The following is a 21013-nucleotide window of genomic DNA, read 5'->3' on the forward strand; positions in this document are numbered from 1 at the left end:
GTACTAGACCCACCAGCCACGTGATCAGTCCATACCAGACCCGTCAGCCACGTGTACAGTCCGTACCAGACCCGTCAGCCACGTGTACAGTCCGTACCAGACCCGTAAGCCACGTGTACAGTCCGTACCAGACCCGTCAGCCACGTGTACAGTCCGTACCAGACCCGTCAGCCACGTGTACAGTCTGTACCAGACCCGTCAGCCACGTGTACAGTCCGTACCAGACCCGTCAGCCACGTGTTCAGTCCGTACCAGACCCGTCAGCCACGTGTACAGTCCGTACCAGACCCGTCAGCCACGTGTACAGTCCGTACCAGACCCGTCAGCCACGTGATCAGTCTGTACCAGACCCGTCAGCCACGTGTACAGTCCGTACCAGACCCGTCAGCCACGTGTACAGTCCGTACCAGACCCGTCAGCCACGTGATCAGTCCGTACCAGACCCGTCAGCCACGTGTACAGTCCGTATCAGACCCACCAGCCACGTGTTCAGTCCGTACCAGACCTGTCAGCCACATGTACAGTCCGTACCAGTCCCGTCAGCCACGTGTACAGTCCGTACCAGACCCACCAGCCACGTGTACAATCCGTACCAGTCCCGTCAGCCACGTGTACAGTTCGTACCAGACCCACCAGCCACGTGTACAGTCTGTACCAGACCCACCAGTCACGTGTACAGTCCGTACCAGACCCACCAGCCACGTGTACAGTCCGTACCAGTCCCGTCAGCCACGTGTACAGTCCGTACCAGACCCACCAGCCACGTGTACAGTCTGTACCAGACCCACCAGCCACGTGTACAGTCCGTACCAGACCCACCAGCCACGTGTACAGTCCGTACCAGACCCACCAGCCACGTGTACAGTCCGTACCAGTCCCGTCAGCTACGTGTACAGTCCGTACCAGACCCACCATCCACGTGTACAGTCCGTACCAGACCCACCAGCCACGTGTTCAGTCCGTACCAGACCCGTCAGCCACGTGTACAGTCTGTACCAGACCCGTCAGCCACGTGTACAGGCCGTACCAGACCCGTCAGCCACGTGTACAGTCCGTACCAGACCCGTCAGTGATGTGTACAGGCCGTACCAGACCCACCAGTCACGTGTTCAGTCCGTACCAGACCCACCAGCCACGTGTACATTCCGTACCAGACCCGTCAGCCACGTGTACAGTCCGTACCAGACCCACCAGCCACGTGTTCTGTCCGTACCAGACCCACCAGCCACGTGTACAGGCCGTACCAGACCCGTCAGCCACGTGTTCAGTCCGTCCCAGACCCACCAGCCACGTGTACAGGCCGTACCAGACCCACCAGCCACGTGTACAGGCCATACCAGACCCGTCAGCCACGTGTACAGTCCGTACCAGACCCACCAGCCACGTGTTCAGTCCGTACCAGACCCGTCAGCCACGTGTACAGTCCGTACCAGACCCACCAGCCACGTGTACAGTCCGTACCAGATCCGTCAGCCACGTGTACAGTCCGTACCAGACCCACCAGCCACGTGTTCAGTCCGTACCAGACCCTTCAGCCACGTGTACAGTCCGAACCAGACCCTTCATCCTCGTGTACAGTCTGTACCAGACCAACCAGCCACGTGTACAGTCCGTACCAGACCCGTCAGCCACGTGTACAGTCTGTACCAGACCCGTCACCCACGTGTACAGTCCGTACCAGACCCACCAGCCACGTGTACAGTCCGCACCAGACCCATCAGCCACGTGTACAGTCCGTACCAGACCCGTCAGCCACGTGTACAGTCCGTACCAGACCCGTCAGCCACGTGTACAGTCCGTACCAGACCCGTCAGTCACGTGTTCAGTCCGTACTAGACCCACTAGCCACGTGTACATTCCGTACCAGACCCGTCAGCCACGTGTACAGTCCGTACCAGACCCGTCAGCCACGCGTACAGTCCGTACCAGACCCGTCAGCCACGTGTATAGTCCGTCCCAGACCCGTCAGCCACGTGTATTGTCCGTACCAGACCCCTCAGCCACGTGTACAGTTTGTACCAGACCCGTCAGCCACGTGTACAGTCTGTACCAGACCCGTCAGCCACGTGTACAGTCCGTACCAGACCCACCAGCCACGCGTACAGTCCGTACCAGACCCGTCAGCCACGTGTATAGTCCGTCCCAGACCCGTCAGCCACGTGTATTGTCCGTACCAGACCCCTCAGCCACGTGTACAGTTTGTACCAGACCCGTCAGCCACGTGTACAGTCTGTACCAGACCCGTCAGCCACGTGTACAGTCCGTACCAGACCCACCAGCCACGTGTACAGGCCGTACTAGACCCACCAGCCACATTTCAGTCCGTACTAGACCCACCAGCCACGTGATCAGTCCATACCAGACCCGTCAGCCACGTGTACAGTCCGTACCAGACCCGTCAGCCACGTGTACAGTCCGTACCAGACCCGTAAGCCACGTGTACAGTCCGTACCAGACCCGTCAGCCACGTGTACAGTCTGTACCAGACCCGTCAGCCACGTGTACAGTCCGTACCAGACCCGTCAGCCACGTGTTCAGTCCGTACCAGACCCGTCAGCCACGTGTACAGTCCGTACCAGACCCGTCAGCCACGTGTACAGTCCGTACCAGACCCGTCAGCCACGTGATCAGTCCGTACCAGACCCGTCAGCCACGTGTACAGTCCGTACCAGACCCGTCAGCCACGTGTACAGTCCGTACCAGACCCGTCAGCCACGTGATCAGTCCGTACCAGACCCGTCAGCCACGTGTACAGTCCGTATCAGACCCACCAGCCACGTGTTCAGTCCGTACCAGACCTGTCAGCCACATGTACAGTCCGTACCAGTCCCGTCAGCCACGTGTACAGTCCGTACCAGACCCACCAGCCACGTGTACAGTCCGTACCAGTCCCGTCAGCCACGTGTACAGTTCGTACCAGACCCACCAGCCACGTGTACAGTCTGTACCAGACCCACCAGTCACGTGTACAGTCCGTACCAGACCCACCAGCCACGTGTACAGTCCGTACCAGTCCCGTCAGCCACGTGTACAGTCCGTACCAGACCCACCAGCCACGTGTACAGTCTGTACCAGACCCACCAGCCACGTGTACAGTCCGTACCAGACCCACCAGCCACGTGTACAGTCCGTACCAGACCCACCAGCCACGTGTACAGTCCGTACCAGTCCCGTCAGCTACGTGTACAGTCCGTACCAGACCCACCATCCACGTGTACAGTCCGTACCAGACCCACCAGCCACGTGTTCAGTCCGTACCAGACCCGTCAGCCACGTGTACAGTCTGTACCAGACCCGTCAGCCACGTGTACAGGCCGTACCAGACCCGTCAGCCACGTGTACAGTCCGTACCAGACCCGTCAGTGATGTGTTCAGGCCGTACCAGACCCACCAGTCACGTGTTCAGTCCGTACCAGACCCACCAGCCACGTGTACATTCCGTACCAGACCCGTCAGCCACGTGTACAGTCCGTACCAGACCCACCAGCCACGTGTTCTGTCCGTACCAGACCCACCAGCCACGTGTACAGGCCGTACCAGACCCGTCAGCTACGTGTTCAGTCCGTCCCAGACCCACCAGCCACGTGTACAGGCCGTACCAGACCCACCAGCCACGTGTACAGGCCATACCAGACCCGTCAGCCACGTGTACAGTCCGTACCAGACCCACCAGCCACGTGTTCAGTCCGTACCAGACCCGTCAGCCACGTGTACAGTCCGTACCAGACCCACCAGCCACGTGTACAGTCCGTACCAGACCCGTCAGCCACGTGTTCAGTCCGTACTACACCCACCAGCCACTTGTACAGTCCGTACCAGACCCACCAGCCACGTGTAGAGTCCGTACCAGACCCGTCAGCCACGTGTACAGTCCGAACCAGACCGTCAGCCACGTTTACAGTCTGTACCAGACCCACCAGCCACGTGTACAGTCCGTACCAGACCCGTCAGCCACGTGTACAGTCTGTACCAGACCCGTCAGCCACGTGTACAGTCTGTACCAGACCCGTCAGCCACGTGTACAGTCTGTACCAGACCGACCTGCCACGTGTTCAGTCCGTACCAGACCCGTCAGCCACGTGTTCAGTCCGTACCAGACCCGTCAGCCACGTGTACAGTCCGTACCAGACCCACCAGCACGTGTACAGTCTGTACCAGACCCGTCAGCCACGTGTACAGTCCGTACCAGACCCACCAGCCACGTGTTCAGTCCGTACCAGACCCGTCAGCCACGTGTACAGTCCGTACCAGACCCACCAGCCACGTGTTCAGTCCGTACCAGACCCGTCAGCCACGTGTACAGTCCGTACCAGACCCACCAGCCACGTGTACAGTCCGTACCAGACCCGTCAGCCACGTGTTCAGTCCGTACTACACCCACCAGCCACGTGTACAGTCCGTACCAGACCCACCAGCCACGTGTACAGTCCGTACCAGACCCGTCAGCCACGTGTACAGTCCGTACCAGACCCACCAGCCACGTGTTCAGTCCGTACCAGACCCTTCAGCCACGTGTACAGTCCGAACCAGACCCTTCATCCTCGTGTACAGTCTGTACCAGACCAACCAGCCACGTGTACAGTCCGTACCAGACCCGACAGCCACGTGTACAGTCTGTACCAGACCCGTCGGCCACGTGTACAGTCCGTACCAGACCCGTCAGCCACGTGTACAGTCCGTACCAGACCCGTCAGCCACGTGTACAGTAAGTACCAGACCCGTCAGCCACGTGTTCAGTCCGTACCAGACCCACCAGCCACGTGTACAGGCCGTACCAGACCCGTCAGCCACGTGTACAGTCCGTACCAGACCCACCAGCCACGTGTTCAGTCCGTACCAGACCCTTCAGCCACGTATACAGTCCGAACCAGACCCTTCATCCTCGTGTACAGTCTGTACCAGACCAACCAGCCACGTGTACAGTCCGTACCAGACCCGTCAGCCACGTGTACAGTCTGTACCAGACCCGTCAGCCACGTGTACAGTCCGTACCAGACCCGTCAGCCACGTGTACAGTCCGTACCAGACCCGTCAGCCACGTGTACAGTTAGTACCAGACCCGTCAGCCACGTGTTCAGTCCGTACCAGACCCACCAGCCACGTGTACAGGCCGTACCAGACCCGTCAGCCACGTGTTCAGTCCGTACCAGACCCACCAGCCACGTGTACAGGCCGTACCAGACCCGTCAGCCATGTGTTCAGTCCGTACCAGACCCACCAGCCACGTGTTCAGTCCGTACCAGACCCGTCAGCCACGTGTACAGTCCGTACCAGACCCACCAGCCACGTGTACAGTCCGTACCAGACCCGTCAGCCACGTATTCAGTCCGTACTACACCCACCAGCCACGTGTACAGTCCGTAACAGACCCACCAGCCACGTGTACAGTCCGTACCAGACCCGTCAGCCACGTGTACAGTCCGAGCCAGACCCGTCAGCCACGGGTACAGTCTGTACCAGACCCACCAGCCACGTGTACAGTCCGTACCAGACCCGTCAGCCACGTGTACAGTCTGTACTAGACCCGTCAGCCACGTGTACAGTCTGTACCAGACCCGTCAGCCACGTGTACAGTCTGTACCAGACCCACCAGCCACGTGTTCAGTCCGTACCAGACCCGTCAGCCACGTGTTCAGTCCGTACCAGACACGTCAGCCACGTGTACAGTCCGTACCAGACCCACCAGCACGTGTACAGTCTGTACCAGACCCGTCAGCCACGTGTACAGTCCGTACCAGACCCACCAGCCACGTGTTCAGTCCGTACCAGACCCGTCAGCCACGTGTACAGTCCGTACCAGACCCACCAGCCACGTGTTCAGTCCGTACCAGACCCGTCAGCCACGTGTACAGTCCGTACCAGACCCACCAGCCACGTGTACAGTCCGTACCAGACCCGTCAGCCACGTGTTCAGTCCGTACTACACCCACCTGCCACGTGGACAGTCCGTACCAGACCCACCAGCCACGTGTACAGTCCGTACCAGACCCGTCAGCCACGTGTACAGTCCGTACCAGACCCACCAGCCACGTGTTCAGTCTGTACCAAACCCGTCAGCCACGTGTACAGTCCGAACCCGACCCGTCAGCCACGTGTACAGTCTGTACCAGACCCACCAGCCACGTGTACAGTCCGTACCAGACCCGTCAGCCACGTGTACAGTCTGTACCAAACCCGTCAGCCACGTGTACAGTCTGTACCAGACCCGTCAGCCACGTGTACAGTCCGTACCAGACCCGTCAGCCACGTGTACAGTCCGTACCAGACCCGTCTGCCACGTGTACAGTAAGTACCAGACCCGTCAGCCACGTGTTCAGTCCGTACCAGACCCACCAGCCACGTGTACAGGCCGTACCAGACCCGTCAGCCACGTGTTCAGTCCGTACCAGACCCACCAGCCACGTGTACAGGCCGTACCAGACCCGTCAGCCACGTGTTCAGTCCGTACCAGACCCACCAGCCACGTGTACAGGCCGTACCAGACCCGTCAAAAAAAAGACCCGTCAGCCACGTGTACAGTCCGTACCAGACCCACCAGCCACGTGTTCAGTCCGTACCAGACCCGTCAGCCACGTATACAGTCCGTACCAGACCCACCAGCCACGTGTACAGTCCGTACCAGACCCGTCAGCCACGTGTTCAGTCCGTACAACACCCACCAGCCACGTGTACAGTCCGTATTAGACCCACCAGCCACGTGTACAGTCCGTACCAGACCCGTCAGCCACGTGTACAGTCCGAACCAGACCCGTCAGCCACGTGTACAGTCTGTACCAGACCCACCAGCCACGTGTACAGTCCGTACCAGACCCTTCAGCCACGTGTACAGTCTGTACCAGACCCGTCAGCCACGTGTACAGTCTGTACCAGACCCACCAGCCACGTGTACAGTCTGTACCAGACCCGTCAGCCACGTGTACAGTCCGTACCAGACCCGTCAGCCACGTGTACAGTCCGTACCAGACCCGTCAGCCACGTGTACAGTCTGTACCAGACCCGTCAGCCACGTGTACAGTCCGTACCAGACCCGTCAGCCACGTGTACAGTAAGTACAAGACCCGTCAGCCACGTGTACAGTCCGTACCAGACCCGTCAGCCACGTGTACAGTCTGTACAAGACCCGTCAGCAGTAGTAGGGATGACATCTCACAGACGATATTTTTTTTTGGCCAGAGGACCCCTGTGAGATGTACATCTCACAGACGATATTTTTTTTTTTCTGGGAAATATCCTGCGTGTAAGCCAGGGTTTTCAGGTAAATTTTGTCCGTCACAGATTTTAGAAGTAAGGATTTCTTATGATGAAAATAATTTTCGAGACTTAGAAGTTTGTTAAGGTCTTATGGGAGAAATTCAAATATCATGTGTAGCGCTTTAGGGTTTCCAGGAGAACTCTACGGACATATTTTACATGTTTTCAACTTACAAAAATCGTCTGTGTAAGCCATAGTTTTCATGTAAATTTAGAAAATCACCTGTGCGGACCAAGGTTTTCAGGTCTCGTACCTCACATCACCTCCCTCCCCCCTTACCTCGCAATCTCTCGCGTCACCTTTATTTACCTTAGGCCCGGCCAGCCAGACGCTTCGTGTAGGTCGCCTCTTATCTTATCTTATCTTCTCCATAATATCTGGACCGTCCCTCCTCTTCATATTATTCCCTCTTCCTATTTTTCTGACATACTAATGTTTTATTCCTTTTTCATTAACCAGTCAGTTTTATACAAATCAACCGAAGCATCTCAATGTAACCTTTAATACTGAAACTGCCTCAGAGACTAACTAAGCTGGCCCCAGCTACCTGCCCCAGGCTATCTGCCCGAGGCAATCATCACCTGATTACCTGCCCAGACATCTACCAGTCATTGTCAGCGTTCGCCACCGTAATAATTTATATATATACATTAGGCGTTAATAAAACTTATTTATTTATTTATAATTTATTTAGTCATCTAATTCATAGTTTACACAATTTATAATAAACGATTCATTTAGCCCGAAGTTCTAAGAAGCTCGCTCCTCAATCCGCTTGTATAATATCCGTCCTATTCACTCTTCATCTCTGTAAATAAAGAATAACAGTTTCAGATAGCGTTTACACATGTACAATATTTATCAGACACATAAAACCTCGAAACAAATGTACTCACCATTTTCCGTTAGATAATTTGTTATAGCCTCATTCAGCCAGTCGTCTCCAAGCACATTTTCCAACAAATATCGCTCTTATCATAACACAGCGTTTCATAGCAGCTCGGCATATTTTTAAATAAAGCATAAGATAGCCTCATTACGTTCCTATCATTCTGCATACATTCTCCATAAGTAAAACTAGTTTCAAATAGCTTTATTGCAGTTTTTAGATCCTTGTTTGAAAGATGGTAACAGAAAAACATCGCATATAGCCCGCATACGTAAGTATTTAAACTCTGAAGTCTCTCTGTAAACGTGTATACATCACAGTCTTTATAATAATTTAAAAACTCCGAAATGTATGGCGAATACACATTTATTCCATATGAATCGAGTATAACTATTTTCCGTTTAGATTTATATACAGCAATCCAGTGACCCATTACTTCCTTAGAGTCTCTTCCTAAGGTATTTATTATAAACATAATCGGTTTATCCCGTATTTGCTTCATTATTCTATATATATCTGTCGCTAAATAGCATCCAATATATTTAGCTTTACTACCTTTCATATTGTTCAATGCCGTATTAATTTGTTTGCAGTTCATGCTCTTGTATCACACACAACTCGCCTATCAGAATAAATTCTCAATACTCCCGTTGTAATTCCGAATAAAAAATTAACTTTATTTGATTTCGCTGGAACAGCAAATTCTAATGTAATTCTCAGGTTGCCCGAAGCCTCTATAGGAAGGGTATCTCTCAATTCCTCAGGCGTTAGTCTAAATGCCAGTAACGTTCTTCCTTTTATAAATGAATTATATGTCAAGGTATTGCAAGCATTAAAGCCTACTGTATTTTGAGTCTCGTAGTATAGTTTCGAACATTTATTCGGGAACTTGCAAGTTATATTAAATAAGTTTGTCCCATCACGTGTAATATATACATTAGATAAATCGCAGTGTTCGAAATAAAGTGGATTAAGTGTATACGCTCCTGATATTGCTTCCATATCCATCATCATAATAAATAATTTATCTGGGATAATGCTCCCCCATGGCTGGTCAATACTTAATCTCTGCTGCCCATTACCAAGAATGAACGTCTTGTGGAGTGTCTTATCAAACGTATATGTAACTGGCGTATTTTGTTCACCCAAAGCTCTATTAATAGCCTCCAATCCAGATGCAAATGGAGTTATCCGATCAATCCACATTCTAGCTAGTTTTATGTTAAACTTATATCCAGATTCAATACTGTTTATAACCCACGGATCGCTGTTAAGTTCTAATCTCAAACGAATATCAATTCCATCCAAAAGATATTCGCTCAAAGTTGTAATGTCCAATAGCAGTTTAAAGCAACAATTTACTCCCTCAGTTTTTAACTTTACAAATCTAGATTTAAGGTCTTCTGAGGCATTCTTAAAATAATCTACATCATATTTTTCAGGAAAAACATCATTATAGAAATACGTCAGTTCTTTAAATCTTTCAGCTTTACATTCAAAAAGCGTCGTCATTAGCTTTACATATGATAAATATGAAAATAGTGAATTAGTTTCCACCACTTGCTCATTTAAATAAACAGTTACAGCTTTAAACATTGTCTGGGACAAACCATTGACTATTGATGCATTTTTAATATCCGCTAAAGCCGTAATTCCGTCAGGTCCCGTTAATTCAACCATCAGTTCTAGCGTCAAGCTCGAAAGATCAATAAATTGACCCTTAACTCCCGGGATACGGAATTCAATATAAGAGTCTTTAAATTTATTGTTAATACTTGAATTCACAGGTAAAATATCCTGTGTCTGTCTTGAAAATATCGTACTTTCAACCATTCTATGAGGACTAACTTTAGGAAAGCCATCGCTTATAGCAGCTGTATAATTTTCTAAAGGAACTTGCAATGCTGCACTAGGAGCATTTACACTCATCATGTTTGCATCTAGCATACAATTAGTACTGTTTTATGAAAACACATCTTTATATCTATCCATTTTCTTTATATAGACAGGTCTTTTCGTTTTTCTTTTCGTTATTCGGCCACCTGCTAACAATTTAGGACCTATACTTTTCAATGTTTCCATACCGCGTTTTCTAATTGAATCTTTCAAAGTACCTTGGCCTGCATTTATATCCTGCAAAACATTCTGTCCCATTGTCAATGCAGCTGGCATAATAGTTTTTAATAGGAAAGGAGTTGCTCTACGAGCTAGACCAGTTAAGAAACTTAATATTCCACCTCCTCTTAAATGTCTTCTATCAAAAACAGTAATATCGCCCAGTGCTCCACCTCTCTTCCCTCGAGGAGCGATAAATCGCCCTACCTCGTCAACAGACAGCGGCGCAAACCCGACCCTCATGTTTAAACAGGCCAAGAGAGAATGATAAACTCCCTCTACTCATGCCATTATATATCAACGGGTCTAATATGTAATACTGCAATCGTACATCCATCCTTTTCAAAATATACAGGCTCCCCATCTTGATCTGTTAATCTAATACTGATGCCATCAATATTAGTCGTATTTAAAGGTTTATATAATTTCCTGTGTGTTACATTACTTTGAAACGAAACAACATCCAAAATATTTACAATCTGATTACCAAACATGGTTGGCTGCACCTTATCACAATATACACACAAGAAATCTATACGGCCTCCTGGCCTAGGATGATAATAGCATGTATCTTGTACAGATAACCTGTTATTAGGTAGCTTATTCATAATAAAAATATCATAGGCTTTACCTACTTCAGCTCCAATAACTTTACATATATTTCGACCGAAAGATAAAGAAATTCGAACAACTAATTTTCCATCCTTTGTAATAAATAATTTTAACAACTTCTCACTAAATGCTGCATTAAACTTAATTCGATTAATACTCGAATCATATTTCATATAAACGTCCCCGTGATCTGGGAAATTATAATTAAGTACGGGTCCTATAAAACTCAGTGAACCTTTTGAAAATATAGTAGAAATTTCTCTATTTAAAATAGTCGTTAGCTCTATGCAATTATCACTGGCTAAAATATCCGACTTTAAAGTGAAAGATGTATTCACCGTACTCAAATCAGATAAATTTTTATTAGACACTAGAAGTTGAACTGAAATAAAACTTTCCGGGTCATTCCTCCTAACAGCGAAATAAGATGGAGGCAGGAATATATTCTTCAGGCACACTTCATAAGCTTTATTCGGGTCTAAAGGCAGCTGATTATGTAATCTATTTTCAAAAGCATTGGGAGCATTGTTTTTAAATACATCAGTATCAGAGTTACTCGCTGCATATATAACGTAACTATCCATCCTGTAGACTAATAGTAAATGATAAAAAATAAACAGAAACTCACCTTAATATGGTATCCAGGTAGACTCTCCCTCATCTCCAGCCTTGATCTTCCTCTTCAAACTTGGAGGAGAAAACACTTGATTTTTCGCATCTACATTTCTAAATAAATTCTTAGGTGTAGAGGTCAAAGAGAAAAACAACTTTGCTATACGCAGTTTATCTTCTGGGAATAACAATTTCGGAGTGCACATCCTGCCTATAACGTCATCAACAATATTGATCCCAGTAACTGGCGATGTAATGTTCCCTTCCTCATCCCACTTTACAAGTCCAGTTGTATTAAAATAATTTAACAAGGAGACAGCAAAATCATAATCCTTAAGCTTTAATCTTAAGTCTATCAAGTATTGTATAACAGGATTTGTTCTCTCTGTCATCGTAGGCTTCTCAACACTTACTGCCGTAGGCTTCTGTTGATCAATAGCTTTTCGTGGTACAAGATAGAATTCTTTCATTATTCCTTATTAAATAGCCTTGAAATGAAATTTATAGCTATGGGAAGTAAAATGCCCAATAAATTACCTCCTCTTTTACTTGTTAATATGTCTTTCTTGAGTGAAATAGCCTTCTTCTTACAGGCTAATGTATGGAGTAGAGCTCTATATTTAGAAAGTCTCTTTAAAATAGGCTTCCCAACTTCAATTTTATTTTTTAAGAAATTATTAAATATTTCTGATAAGCAAAGTATATGTTCCTTTTTAAGAGTCTTAATTAACTTTTTCCTAGAATTATAACCTAATCTAGCTAATAGTTCAATAAATCCACGATACTTGCTAACTAAGGGCTGCTTCTTCATAGTTTCTTCACGTCATCTGAATTCACCCACTGATCAAATGAACTGTCGTAACCGACGTATCTAACTTTATATAAAGTAGTATTACCAACTTTACGTTTACTTATAATTCTCTCAATTTCAAATGTATCTGACAACTAGGTGGGAGTCATCTCCTCTCTATAAAATCCGCCTTCTATAAGTCTATTATTTAAGTCCTTTAGATAATATAAAGGCACGGGTTGTTTAGTATCAATTTGAGCAATTGTAAATATTTCCTTAGTGTTCTGTTGATGAAAACCTCTTTTGAACTTTGAAATACGATTAGATAAGGCAAGCCGTACTGTATCTCCTACAGACAGATGATTACTGATGCGTGGCTTAGTCTGCTGCTCTCCTTTATACATGAGCTTAAATTGCCTAGTCACATCTTGAGGCGAAGATAAAGCATGTACATCAATAGGTATTTTCCCCTTTAATCCTCTATGTGGTGTTCTATTATACGTTTTAACCATATCAGGTAAAACATTTATATAGGTTAAGGTGTTATAAGCCGTTAAATATTTATATATCTTAGTTTTCAATGTTCTTATAAATCTCTCTGCAATGCTGGCTTTAGTTTCCTGAGAAAATACACTGTACAGATCAATGTTTTTACTGTCTAACAATCGTTTCATATATTTATTATAGAATTCACCACCCTTATCAGTGTTAAGCTTCCTTACACCTTTTGATGAAGGTAAATCCAGAACAGCTTTCATGGCTTCACTTACACTCTGACCTGATTTAGTGGATAGTGGAACTACATGTGCAAACCTTGAAAATATATCAACACAAACTAATAAATATTTAATATCATTGTTGTGTTTAGCTAACAATGTCATATCAGCCAAGTCACTGGTAAAGAAAGCTTTAGGTCTAGGTGCTAAGATACGTCTTCGTTTAAATTTACGTTTTTTTAATAGATGTAAGGTATATGCATTAGACGTTTTTAAATAGTCTTTCACATCTTTTATAGTTATTTCAGGGATTGTTTTCTTTGCAGCCTTATACAATTTTAAAACGCCACCAAACCCACCTATGGACTTGGGGTCATTGTATATCTTATTAAGAGTTTGTGTAATGTTCACCATTGATACACTATTTCATATGGGGGTTCATTTACAATATTTCCCCTAAATATTATGGATTCAGGTGTTTTAACGCCCAAGTCAACAAGTAAATACCCATACTGTCGAGAAATCACTTTCTTATATATATCTAAAAATTTCTTGGCATCTTGTTTTCCGAATATTTGTCTGCCTAATGTTTCTATCTGGGACAAGTCTCTTGATTTAAGCAGAATAAAATGAGAAGCATTTAAACTTATAGATCTAGAAAATTTCCCACTGAAAAATATATTTTGGGTTATAAAAATAACAGAGATGTTCTCATGCCGTCCCTTAGTAAATATATCACTTACTATTTTAGAGTTTGTAGATTCAACATACAAGTCATCATAAACAACTAATATATGAGATGTGTCCTCTGGATCACGATCATCTAAAGGGTTTACAATTTCAGAGTAAAAAGATATCTTATGTTTAATAAGTGGATTAGTTCTCAACTCTTTATACCCGCTTCCACAGATAATTATTTTTGCAAAGTTCTGCTGATATTTCTCTATCATTTTAGCACATAAATAGCTCTTCCCACCATTTGAAAATCCAGCAATAATAATTCTTGATGGTTCACTAAATATATTCAACTGGGATTCAGTAATAACTTTTTTCTGCCCTTCCATGTTGCTAGGATTCAATAGACTAACTACAAATATATAATGAAAGGAGTATTTAAACGAAATCTACATTCGAGTTTTTATTTAAACATAGCCAATAAATCATAGTCATAACATAACCAATACAGTAATAAAATCATAGAATATACAATGTCAAAATATCATAGACATTAAATCATAGTCATTTCATATTAAATACAGTAACAAATCATAGCCAGTACAGTAACAAATAAATCATAGTCTTAAAATAGCAATTTGAACATATCAAATACAGTAATAAAATAAATTATAGTCATATCTTAGTCATTTTCATATCCAATACAGTAACAAAATCATAGAATATACATTATTATAGACATTTGATCATATCCAATACAGTAACAAATCATATCCAATACAGTAACAAAATAAATTATAGTCATATCATAGTCATTTCATATCAAATACAGTAACAAATCATAGCCAATACAATATCATAGACATTTGAATATAGTTATAGATAATACATAGACAATACAGTATCAGACTTAGTTGTTGTTAGGGAATAATTGCTGAGCGACTCTATCCCGCTTTTCCCAAAGATTAAAAATGGGGAACAATTGACGTCTTGGTTGGGGATTATCTACAATTACTGGATCCTCTACCTGCACCTCTTCCTCTACCTGCACCTCTTCCTCTACCTGCACCTCTTCCTCTACCTGTACCTCTTCCTGTACCTCACGCTCTGGAATGTCTGGGTGACCGTAAGCTAATGACTCTGTGGGACTAATGAGGTACCTCTTGTCATCAAAAGCTGACAGACCGCGCTTAGTTGTTTTACACGTGCATATCTGTCCATTAACATTACGAATGGATCGGGATACAAAATTAAAAGTAGTATTTGTCTCTAATGTGTTCTGAAAAGATGCATGTGTTATTTTCTTTTGTTGGTGATAAGGAATCCCTTTACATTTACATAAATGTTCATTATCAAGGGTTAGGAGAGAATAAGTTTTAGGCTTGAGTGCAATTAATTCAGTTATAATTTTCTGCTTTACTTCTGACTTGAGGAGTCCTAATTCACCTTTGCGAGTAGCAGAATACATGGGATGATCTTTGTCAAAATTACTGAAATCCATATAATCTACTAGAGGAGCTTTTGTCATTACTTGGAAAGCATCTTTACAGGTCAGAGTAAATATGAATGAGTCTGTATCTGTATAAATTAGTCTAGCTCTCTCCCCATAATGGGCTTTAACTACATTATACCAGAACTCGTATAAACGCCTCTTGGCTATCTGCAAGATCTGATATCCCATGTAAGAAGGAGTGGTAACTTTAAGGATGTCTTTCATTACTGTACAGAGAACCCTATCTTGACCTAAAGAGACAGCTCGTTTATACAAAGGGTTTCTTGCATGAGTTAAGAATGAATGTTTTGTCGTTACTAGATGGTGAGTATTAGCATATCTAGATATATTTGTCATTGATTTCCCGTACAGACTATTACTTATGAGTTTAAAAGCTTTTTCTTTAACTTTACAGGTGGTATTGGCTCGTTCTCGAATGTTGGTTGAAATAAAATCTTTTAAATAGGGAGCATGTTTAAATTCATAGATTGTTTTTACTCGTTCAACTTCTAGTCCAAGTTTTAATAGCAATTGCAGGAAATCAAGGCTCACTAAGTAGTTGTTTTGGGGCAAGTGGGATGCAATTAACTTAGTATTTTTAGGTGGGAGCTTACGTTTTTCATCATTAAGGGTTTTCTTACTGTACTCTGACAAAAACTCCTCAGTTATATTAGTATGAGACAGTACAAGGGGCAGATCATCAGTATACCTAGCTACCTCGGGAGATACATGTTTTGTATCGCATAAAATCCAATAGCCTTTGTCTTGATCACAGGGGATATGTTGTAACCCTTGCCCTAATAAGGTATCCCGCTCAAGGTCAGTTAATTGTCTAATCCCTCCCTGGGGAAGTACCTCAGCCATGCACGCTGCATATAGGCTGTTAAAGTCGAGGTACAAAATGTGAGTATCGTCATCAGAGCTAGGGTTAGATGTAGTGTGCTCGTTAACAGCCTGTGTAAATTGTCTTATGGAAGATGTGAACCCCCCTCTAAGATTCCTTCTCAACAAATCATATATATTCTGATCATACACATAGTCAAGTACAACTTTTGATTTAAATAAGAACGCGTCCCAAGCATAACTAGGAAGTGATACATAGAAAACAATATCTAGTTCATAAATTTCTTTCAGTGATGTTCGCCAAAGTGTAAATATATCAACTAGCATTCCTACGTCAACTTTTAAATATAACATGAGGTAATCCTTGATGTTTGTACAGTTCCCTAAATTAAATACTTTAAGAGCATTGTTATAATCTTCTTCAGACAGTGGAGAGTCATGTAAAACATTGTAAAACTTATCTCGCGAAGGGAGCTGAGGTTCGTCTAACACGTCCATGGAAGAAATATAATCATAACATAGGCTTTGTTTACCTTTAATTAACAGAGCTTTAGCTTCATCGGATACGCCATTTAGTATGTGTTCAGTGTACTTGGTGGGTTTCTTACTGGCAACGTGCTCGCTTGCTAAAGTTCCTAATGACCCATTAAGGAGAGCTAGGCTATCTAGGAATTTAAGTTTACCTATGATGACTTGCATAAATTTCAATCCTTCCTTGGTTAGAATTTCTACATCGCGGTGAGGATTTTTGGACAGTTCTTTAAGTATAATTCCCAGATCATAGGCAGCATTATGGGAAAATGTGGTCAAGTATCTACGAGTATTTTTACATTGTAAATTGCAACGAGCACAATAAGCACCTAAGTAATTATTTTCCTGAATAGCATGATTATGATGTCTATGTTTATCTTTCTTATTTTTGAAAGTTTGATGACACAATTGACACGTATTTTGTCTTTGAAACATTCTTTCCTGTTCTCTAGACAAGTTCTTAGGGAAGTTGGGGAGCTGAGCATGGATAGCTTTCCATGAGGCTTCTAGCTTTGTAATAAAATGATTGACCGCGTCTGGGCCTACGTATGAATACGTTTCTACGACATTGAATTCCCTGTCTAAAATCATGTAAGCATAAGCAATTGCTTTATGCTTACATTCCACCATGCCTCTAGGATTTTGACGGTCTAATAGACATTCAAAATCGTAATAGGCGGTGTGAGTTGGGCTATAGGTCCTACCGTAATTTTTAAAACTGATTTTATCATTAGCATTATAGAACGAAAATACTTGGGATACAGTGCATGACTCTTCGTGAGCCTGAATTTCATCTAAGGGGGCATGCAAAAGGCAAATTTTGCAGAATTTATGAGTGTCAGGAATCCTTCCGTAGTTATGGTTAATATTCTTTACAAATTTATCAAAGTCCTTGATCAGACAAAGATGCTTGCCTTCTAATAACAACAAAGGAACTTTATCTACATACTTTTCCTGGCTTTTCCTAGCTAAACTAAGATAGTATCTGTTACTTTCATGAGTTATTGTATAAATATAAATAGAAATTTTGTTAAGCTTCTCTATTTTCTTAAGGTTATCAAATGATACGGGGAATCTGATTTCATCTGCCCATACTACGAATCTTCTACACCATCGAAGGTTTTTGTAATATTTTCTAACGTTATCCATGGTCCTGCCCAATGCTAAGTTTTTATACGCTGCAATGCACTGTAACAAACACTCATCTCCTTCACTTTCAGGATTAAATACTGATTCTTTACCCCTTAATTTTGCAGGATATGGTACGTAAGATCCAAGGTGCATAGGGTGGCGAATATATGAAAAATTAATGGCAAAGCCTGACATGGAATGAATTCCTACACTTGAGGATTGGACATTTTTTAGGCATTCGTCAATTTTAGCAGACATTTCGTCAACCCATGAATTTACAAGAACTTCCACCTCTTCCTGTGTAACAGTCTGAGTTTCGCCTCTAATTGAAAATACTTCGTCTAATATTTCATATTGATTGTCGGCATGATTAAGTTTTTGCAAAATTAGGCTTACATCAGGGTAAATGTGAAATGAGGGAGGGAATTCTTCCTGTATTTGTCTGAACTGATTGTCTATATATTCTATAAAAAAATCGCTATACCTATTTATATATAAGCTGGGGTCGGCGTCTAAATGACCAGGAATGGAGAAAGAATGTCTCGAGAATGATCCTTCGAAATGGCGTATGACTTCTAACACTCGCGGAACAACGTTATCTAAGTTAAGTACCTCTGGGGAATCTAGAGCGTTGACTTCTTCATCTGATATGTCGTGAACAGGGGGTTGATTGTCTTCTTCTTCTTCTTCATCTGAGGATGCCTGCTGGTTGCCGTCTGGTGCATCTTCTTCTAGCTCCTGGGACAGCTGGGGTTGACTGCGTACAGGCGTGCTCCACTCAGAGGGTTGGGTTGAATCCAGGGGCGATTCTGTAACATAATATTAGCAATGAATAAACATTAAGAGGAAAGCAAATTTGAAAACATTAAGAGGATTTGAAAACCTTAATAGGAAAACAATGTTTGTAACTTTAAGAGGAAAATATCGTGTAAATAAGAGGATTTATTATTAAGAGGAAAAACAAAAAGTCTAAATAAGAGGAAAAACTGAATTACAGATAAATAATAATATTACTTACGAGCTGGGATGTTGATTCCACCAAGTATGAGATTCTCTTGATCACGAATAGGAACTCCTGTAATGGAAACATTTTTCTGTATGAGTATATATTACTTATTTATACACTTGTTTAAAAAATATATAATTATTAACTTTTTAAATTACGAAAATTATTGTGAAAACGTACGGTTATTTATGATGCGACGGCGTTTGGGTGGAGGTTCAATGACGTTTCTGGCTTCGGTGGGAGGTTCCCGGTTAACGGAGAAACGACAGTACGGGCAGGAAGTAGAACCATGAACTGAAATGAGAATAATATATATAAATTGACTGTCAGTATGTATGTATGTGTGTTTCGGATATATATTTTCTTTGAAAGTTTATTGAATGTGCGAGAAAAAGCGGTACTTACGATTTGCACAATAGAGTTGTCCACAACTGGTACAGGTTACGTCAAAATGTCCAGGCGGTGTAGGCCCGTTGCATCCTATACAGTACAGTCTGCATTCTTGAAGAGCGTTGATAGACATTTCACCTAGGCATGTTAAACACTGAGTTTGACACACATGCACGATTTCGTTGTTGAGAGGAGACAGGCACAGAGGACACACTGACATGATGATATGACTAGACTGGGGGAACCTTGTGAACAGGATGAAGATTGAATGCTGACTGAAAGTGTAGACCTCTGAGACTTTGGCCTTAGGCGATCTGAGGGGCCCCTGAATGAGCGTAATAACGATAGTGTGCCCCTGAGTGAGCGTTTGGCTGTTTTATTAATAGCGAGAATGATTGGCGAATACTGGGAATAAACTCTTTTATTATAAATTGTGTAAACTAAGAATTAGATGACTAAATAAATTATAAATAAATAAATAAATAAGTTTTATTAACGCCTAATGTATATATATAAATTATTACGGTGGCGAACGCTGACAATGACTGGTAGATGTCTGGGCAGGTAATCAGGTGATGATTGCCTCGGGCAGATAGCCTGGGGCAGGTAGCTGGGGCCAGCTTAGTTAGTCTCTGAGACAGTTTCAGTATTAAAGGTTACATTGAGATGCTTCGGTTGATTTGTATAAAACTGACTGGTTAATGAAAAAGGAATAAAACATTAGTATGTCAGAAAAATAGGAAGAGGGAATAATATGAAGAGAGAGAGAGAGGAGGGACGGTCCAGATATTATGGAGAAGATAAGATAAGATAAGAGGCGACCTACACGAAGCGTCTGGCTGGCCGGGCCTAAGGTAAATAAAGGTGACGCGAGAGATTGCGAGGTAAGGGGGGAGGGAGGTGATGTGAGGTACGAGAACTGAAAACCCTGGCTCACACACGGGATTTTCTAAATTTACCTGAAAACTATGGCTTACATAGACGATTTTTGTAAGTTGAAAACATGTAAAATATGTCCGTAGAGTTATCCTGGAAACCCTAAAGCGCTACATACGATATTTGAATTTCTCCCATAAGACCTTAACAAACTTCTAAGTCTCGGAAATTATTTTCATCATAAGAAATCCTTACTTCTAAAATCTGTGACTGACAAAATTTACCTGAAAACCCTGGCTCACACGCGGGATATTTCCCAGAAAAAAAAAAATATCGTCTGTGAGATGTACATCTCACAGGGGTCCTCTGGCCAAAAAAAAAATATCGTCTGTGAGTCGTACGACTCACAGGGGTCCTCTCGCCAAAAAAAAATATCGTTTGTGAGATGTCATCCCTACTACTGTCAGCCACGTGTACAGTCCGTACCAGACCCGTCAGCCACGTGTACAGTCTGTACCAGACCCGTCAGCCACGTGTACAGTCCGTACCAGACCCACCAGCCACGTGTTCAGTCCGTACCAGACCCACCAGCCACGTGTTCAGTCCGTACCAGACCCGTCAGCCACGTGTACACTCCGTACCAGACCCATCAGCCACGTGTACAATCCGTACCAGACCCGTCAGCCACGTGTACAGTCCGTACCAGACCCACCAGCCACGTGCACAGTCCGTATCAGACCCGTCAGCCACGTGTATAGTCCGTACTAGACGCGTCAGCCACGTGTACAGTCCGTACCAGACCCGTCAGCCACGTGTACAGTCCGTACCAGACACACCAGCCACGTGTGCAGTCCGTACCAGACCCGTCAGCCACGTGTACAGTCCGTACTAGACGCGTCAGCCACGTGTACAGTCCGTACCAGACCCGTCAGCCACGTGTACAGTCCGTACCAGACCCACCAGCCACGTGTGCAATCCGTACCAGACCCGTCAGCCACGTGTACAGTCCGTACTAGACGCGTCAGCCACGTGTACAGTCCGTACCAGACCCGTCAGCCACGTGTACAGTCTGTTCCAGACCCG

General features: G+C 44.5%; 1 protein-coding gene and 1 long non-coding RNA gene across 2 annotated transcripts in view; one reads left to right on the plus strand and one right to left on the minus strand.

Moving 5' to 3' along the window:
- LOC123750522 (serine/threonine-protein phosphatase 6 regulatory ankyrin repeat subunit C-like) overlaps window positions 1-21013 on the plus strand; it is a 317785-nt gene that overhangs the window by 205846 nt on the left and 90926 nt on the right. The gene's annotated exons all lie outside the window — the stretch shown is intronic.
- On the minus strand, window positions 18339-18936 carry LOC138351037 (uncharacterized). The gene is made up of 3 exons (XR_011222341.1): window positions 18845-18936; window positions 18677-18733; window positions 18339-18467 (listed from the first exon to the last, which is right to left on the minus strand). It is a non-coding gene; the product is annotated as an uncharacterized lncRNA (long non-coding RNA).

The sequence above is a fragment of the Procambarus clarkii genome, chromosome 5 (genome assembly GCF_040958095.1).
Source record: "Procambarus clarkii isolate CNS0578487 chromosome 5, FALCON_Pclarkii_2.0, whole genome shotgun sequence".
NCBI classification, from domain to species: domain Eukaryota; kingdom Metazoa; phylum Arthropoda; class Malacostraca; order Decapoda; family Cambaridae; genus Procambarus; species Procambarus clarkii.